At 30.1% G+C, this 7,224-nt stretch overlaps 1 long non-coding RNA gene across 1 annotated transcript; it reads left to right on the forward strand.

Annotated features, from left to right (window-relative positions):
- The first annotated feature begins 4,060 nt into the window (after nucleotides 1-4,060).
- LOC112465597 lies at nucleotides 4,061-6,801 on the forward strand. Its single transcript, XR_003042044.1, has 3 exons — nucleotides 4,061-4,718; nucleotides 6,321-6,440; nucleotides 6,588-6,801. It is a non-coding gene; the product is annotated as an uncharacterized LOC112465597 (long non-coding RNA).
- Nucleotides 6,802-7,224: the final 423 nt, after the last annotated feature.

The following is a 7,224-nucleotide window of genomic DNA, read 5'->3' on the forward strand; positions in this document are numbered from 1 at the left end:
TTTTTAATTCACACAGTTACAATGTTCGGTGGTACATGGCACCATTACACGTACAAAAACTAATATTATTTCTCTTGCAAAGAGGTAGCAAAACTGTCAACTTACGTCTCGGAATACTTATATTATCCTTAGAATGTTTTGCTACGGTAAAAATTTATGTTGTATATTACGTGTAATATTTTGTGAATATTTATTTGTGATTTACGACATATAAGAGATATTTCACTATAGCTAACGAAGGCATCGGTATCCTATTTCACCTTTGTGTATTCCATGCAAGAGTGATGCGATTATATCCAACAGTAATTGTTATTTCCGTATAAAAGGTAAGTTTAAAAGTAAATTGATTGTATTATGTTCTGCAACTTTTTTGGGTAAAATTATCAAGAATATATGATGTTTCTTACTTTTGAAATCATAACGCGCGCTGTTTCTAACGTAAGTATACCGATCGATATGACTCAATTATGCTTAACAATTATGAAATATTTTTCATTTATACGTAATGTTAATTTGAATAAAAAAAACTTGAAACATTTTCACATTAAAACGAGTAAAACCCAAAACTTACACGAAATAATATATACCGTGTGTCTTACTAATTGTAAGTGTCCGCACTTCCATCCATTACACTGTTTGGATAGTCGACTCACAAATTTATAGTTTTCAGGTCCTAATAATCGACGTACATATTCAGACGCGTGTCGTTTCTCGCTAAGTGATGATCTACGTCAACCGGCATTTTAGCTTCAATCGTATTCTTCTGCTCTCGATTGGCTTATGGCCTTATGAAACGATCAAAATTTTTTCAGCTTCAGTTATCGTTGTTTTTTGGTATCTTGATTAGCTGTATTCCATGTACATACGTTCATTTTTTTAATCGTTGTTCTATTCTGGTAAATATCTGTAATAAGTATCCGTTCACGCTCTATATTTTTAAATATGATAAAAATAATTTAATGTTATGTTTACTGTTAACTTCGTCTTTGTCCATATAGCATCAATGCTTCGCTCGATTTATATTGATTTAAGGCTAAATTTGTTTAGCCTTAAAAAGAATTTAATCACGATAAAAATCAGTATTATGAGGTATGTTTTATATGCCTGGCGTTTTCGAAGTAACATAAAATTGATAATAAATATTGGTATAGAAGAATATTCTATGTACGCCTAAAGTTGAATATTATGATGAAGTATTAAGTTGTCATAATATATCACTTGAAAGCGATTGGCTGGATCAGAGTTAACATATAGCATAACATAAAATCTGTATTATATAATAATTCTTAATTTTTTATTACATTGTTGTGTTCAAAAGAAGGCAATTATTGCATTTTCTGTTAATTAACACACACTAATCAGGAAATGAAATTTTTTAATTTTTTAAGTAAATTTATTGATTGTAGCTTGTAGTATTTTTGACTGCAAAATGTATAACGCCTGATTTTGTCAAAGTTCTTTCTAACGCATTATTTTTTGCTATGTATGATGTGATTAATTACAATTCGTTCGTGATTAACGCTGAAACTGTAAGTTAAACTTTACTTGTTTATAAAAATATCTTCTTTAACATGTAACTATTTCGAAAATTTACAATGAGAAAAATATCAAAAAGTACGGTTGGCACTATAGGTGAACCGATTGTTGGAACAACTTTAACATATCTGTAACACGTACGTTAAAAGATGAGAACGAGATCGCTATTATAACAAAATATGGGAACATCGCGAAACGTCTTACAGCTATAATTATGTGTAAGACAACGTTTATTAATATTTAATAATTTACTCGTAATAACTCGAAATACATAGTTTATAATAGTTATAAAAGTCGCGTTAATCACTTTATTACTTAAGTTAATTTATTAAGAGACGTCATGTAATTAGAAATGTCAAAAGAAGAATAGAATAAAAGTGTAAGTGTCACAATATGTAAGAATTTTTGTTTCTAATTATATTATATTAAGAGTAAAAAAATAAATTTAATTGGTAACTGGATTGGTAACAGTACGATCATTAGCTCGCATTAATTAACAGTATAAATTAATTAATGCACAAAAAAAAATGTATAACAATATTACCTACAATTAGAAGAATAAGAAGCTATGTTTTAAAAAATTTGTTTTTTTTATTTAGTGTTTTATGTGTGCAACATAAGTACTACTTTGTTACTGACGATTTCACTGTATTTTCTTGATGCTGTCTTACTCGCAAATGAGTCTGAATCACATCGCGTTATGCAAAAAATTTTACCCAAGCTCTTCATCGGTCGAGAGAGCTATATATTATTGCACTTACTTAATATTGTTGCATTTTTTCGGAGCTGCCTGTACAGGAGTTACTGTGGCTGCGTTCGTCTTGACGCTTTCAACGCTGAAAGCATCGCTCTATCTTCGTTTGATGTTCAATGTGCAACAAAGCTAGAATGATGCTTACAGCGCTGAAAGCGTCAAGACGAACCTAGCCTGTATTGGTAGGAACAGAAATGAATCTTGTAACATACTCCAAACATGCCTGTGGAATGTTTAGAATTGCCAGGCGAGAAAATAAATGTAAAAATAAGTATAAAAATATTTTGATTGTAACCATAATCTTATTTGGTAGTTTTAACACCTACTTGATATTCAGTGAATAAAAGCAAACTTAATGAATTCGATCCCATTAGCAACAATCTACTGTGGGACTTGACCTTTAAGTATGAACCAACGTATGAACCTCACGCCTCCATAACTCCTCGATTGAGACGGTCATGCAACCATGCAAGTCCCCGCATTTTACATGTTTCTTCACGCGGTAAGAAAAAAAATTCCGTAAATCGTGACACAAGAATGTAAAGTTTCGAAAAACACGCGTTCAACCGTTGAGCATATCAAACGACGAAAAGCAAAATTCGTACTTAAAAATTAAAACACTTTTTTTTTACAGCCTTTTATCATTTGGCACAACAAGGATGACTGTTAAATTATTATGTCTTCGCGCGACATGTAAAAAAATTATGTGGAGAAAATAACAAAATGATTAATAAACAAATTATCTGATCTTATTACGTAAATTTTTTGGTCAAAGATCCTTTTGTTAATTTTTACGCGGAACTGTTTCCAGATTTATTTCAGATTTATCTAAAAGGAAAACGTAAGTTTGGTGGACATGCCGTTATATTCGTATATATTTGTATTATATAATTATACATATATCATATATATTGTATTATATAATTAACGAAAATGATCAACAAGAAAAATGATTCGTTAAAACTTTTGCATCATATCGCAAATGAAACCTGCAGGTGAGGCTAAAAAGAACGCGATTTTTTATGTGCTAAGTAAAAGTGAAAAATGTAGTATTTATTTTGTATGTGACGTAAATCTACTAAATGTTTTAATTAATGTTCTATTTAAACGGCCAGAATGCGGCGTATTTGAATACGGCATTTTTATGCGTTAATTGAAAGGAAATGTAGAGTTTATAGCATTTATTTTGCATGTAACGTGAATCTACCAAACGTTTTATTAATAATTAACATTTTATTTAAACGGCCGGAATGAATGCGACGCATTTGAATGCTGCCACACAAGATTTCAATTAACGTGCTGCAAAGGTGCCATTTCTCGTTGACGCTCGACGCTCATTTTCGGCCAGAGGTTACAATTTGTAAGGAAATAATTCATGCCGTAGACATTCATAGCAAAACTGTCAAGTTAGTATTTAACTAACAATAGTTATATAAATACATGTATTAATTTTTTCTTTTTATTAAAAATTTTGTACACATTTGTTCTCCACCTTACAGATATTACTATTCTCTTTGATAGTAATTAATGTGATTTGTTTGAGTCTCAATCTTTATAAAGTGAGTTCTTACATTATTAGATATATATTATGCATTTTTAGATGACCGTTTTGATTTTGATTTTATAATGTCATGATTATAGAAAAATCGTTTGCAATATATGTCTCAATTGAAAGGATTTCGTTGTATATAATAATTTATGTCTGAAATCTCTTGTAAAATATACATAAAATATAAATTGCTATGCATGTGTTTTAGGTATCTGAAACCATGTCACGTGAGGGCGATAGCGAACAATGTTACATTCATTTTGTAATTATACGTTTGCAATTTTTGCATTCTTGTTTATAGCTAATTTTAACGGACAAGAAATTATCGATTACATTAATCACGTATTTTTTACCGCGTAAGATGTACTGTACTCACAAATGTATATGAATAAATTAATTGGGTACGGAAAGATAAGTTAAAATTAGTTTTAGAATTAGCTTAGAATCCGCTTACTCATAGCGATGATTGATAAGTTACTTGATCTTTTCAAATTTTTGATTGGTTGCCTAACTATTACTTTGTAGATACAATGGTAGTATATGTAACACCTTGGCACGTACACTTGGTACGTAACACCTTGGCAAAGTTTGATATTATTTCTTTTGCAAAATAGCTGCAAAACTTTTCACGTACGTGTTTCTTGGTGGAGTGTTGTCACTTTTTATCGAACTTCTCGCCACGGTAAAAAAAATCACTCTATATCGTTGCGTTTAATATATTGTGTATATTTGATATACGGCACAGATAGTATCGTGTGACACATTGCATTCTAGTTAACAAAGGCATCATTATCCTACTTCACCGTTGTATATTTTATCTATGCAACAGTGACATAAAACATATCATCTGGCAGCGTATTACAATTTGCAGTAGAATAGGTAAGATTTAAAACAAGTAAACATGTGGTGCGTATAAAATATCAATTGTATATGTTATGTGTACAATATATATGAAAGAAATTTATTAACACTTCTTTACATGATTTTCGAGAATGTTTAAATCTCTTAGATACCACTAGTATGGATATTTCTTTAACTTGCAGCTTGCGATATTCCGAATTTGATTAACAATAATTAGATACTTAAGCGGGGAACATAGACTTTTGCATAATGCATAAGCATATAAGAAAATTGATTGGTCTATTTTCTTATGCACAGTTATATGGACCAATCAATTTTCTTATGCATAAGAAATTTGATTGGTCCATATAACTGTGCATAAGAAAATAGACCAATAAATTTCCTTATGCTTACGTATTATGTATTATGCAAAAGTCTGTGCTTCCCGCTTTAACATGTTAGTGCGTAACGCCAGTAGTGATGTTCCTCTTGGCCAATAAGCGTATACGTGTCATTTAAAAGTAGACAATGAAGTGTGAAGCCGGCGCGTGAAACGGCCATCGCGCGTCGTGAGAAAGGGCAACTGCCATGCGTTTGCGCGGACTTCGATTAAAATATTATCAGTGTTGTGGGAAACAAAAGTTTGTTGAATGTCTGTTGGCGACGTTAGCTTCAAGTCAATCGATTGCCCGTTCCTTTCCGGCAGAAACATTAATTCGCGAGTGTTTTGATTTGACGGTAGTATTTTTTCTACCACCTCACAGTGTACCTCTCTGCTGAATAAGGCAATTTAAAAATTTAAAAATTAATACTAGGAAAATTTAAAATTTAAATACTTATATCTTGTGAAAAAAAAAGAAATGCTCATCGATTTCTTCTTGTGTTAATCAGACGTGTGTCGCATAGTAATGATCAGTGTCGCGCAGCATTTTAGATATCAGCGGATTCTTCTTCTTGCACTTGGCTTATGGCCTTATCAGCAATCCAAACTTGTACAGTTTCAGCTGATGTTATTTTTCAGTATTATTATCAGCTTTATTGTGTCCCAGGTACATTTAAATTCGTAAACATATTTGTAATTATATTATAATTTTTTTACTTTGGTTTTTGCAATTAAAAATTCTATTTTGAATACAATTTCACGATCGTGTGTCCATCTGATGTACTTGTGTTTGTTATTTACATAATCTTTTCGATATAGTTTATCCATTTTGCGAAAGAGTATATTATTATACAATTGCTATAATATATGATAAGAGCTAGTTACACGAAAAGAACGGTTTTGCTGAAGTATCTAAAAATTTAGCAAGATACAGGTCTGAAAACAATTTTGTTGCCATCAAAATAATTATAGTAGGTCGCTGAAGTATGATGATGCTGCAAAAAATTTTGACATTTCAGCAATCAGTTTTATTTTGATGGCGTAACAAAATTATTTTGTCAGATCTGTATCTAGCTAAATTTTTAGATACTTCAGCAAAACCGTTCATTCCGTGATATGAATTGCTCATTACATTTTTATAGTATATGGAAAAATAATCGGCTATTTTATATCTGCAGTTAAGTTAATCGCGTAAAAAAGACTTTTTTTAAATTAAAAATTATTTCTTTTAAATAAATCTATAAATATCGATTGTATAGTTTGCAGTGTTTGTGTCTGCCAAATGCACTATCGATACCGCTATCAAGGTTCTCTCAACCGCATTAATTTTTATTATGTATCCAATTCCATACAACTCGTTTCGAATTAACTATCAAATTGTAAGTTGGTCTTTTGCTTTATGCAATTAAATAATGTAAATAATATAAAATAAAAATTTTTGATAAACCAGACTTTATACAAAATAGCTTCTTCCCAAATTTCCAACAAGACTAATCAAAAAATAAAATAAAATGTTGATACCAAAGGTGAAGCGATTATTGGAAGAGCTTCAACACATCTGTGACGGACTAGAAGATGAGAACGAAATAGCTATCATCAAGAAATATGGAAACAAAGCGAAGCGTCTTACGGGCATAATTATATGTAAGACAATGTCTCTTGATATTTGATACATATTGCAAAAGATTACAATTTTAATTAAATACATTTATTTAATCATTTTTACTTATTCTAAATAAGTCCACAGATATCATATTTTGAAATAAAAAAAAATATAATTAAACATATAATGATCAAATGTTTTAGGATGATCATATTTTGACAAAGTTTTATATAATTCCGTTATCAATAAGTCAACTGAATATGTATGTAACTAAATGTGTTGATAAAGAAGAGATACCAAATTATTTCCTAGATTTAAGAAATTATTAAAAAATATATATTGCCAACGTGAGATAATCGTAAATATGACTAAAATATTTGGACATTGGCTAAATCTTAAAATTGGCAAAATTAGTATAAATTTTGACGCAATTTTATAATGTAAAGCAACAGTTCATTAATATTTTTATTATTTTTGCTATTAAAAACTACTTATATTTTTTAAGGAATAGATTTTATAAGGTAAAATTATTAATCATTGTGAGAAGTGTACTCGGTCAC

This window comes from Temnothorax curvispinosus, unplaced genomic scaffold, assembly GCF_003070985.1.
Source record: "Temnothorax curvispinosus isolate PA1 unplaced genomic scaffold, ASM307098v1 QBEX01015373.1, whole genome shotgun sequence".
NCBI lineage: Eukaryota > Metazoa > Arthropoda > Insecta > Hymenoptera > Formicidae > Temnothorax > Temnothorax curvispinosus.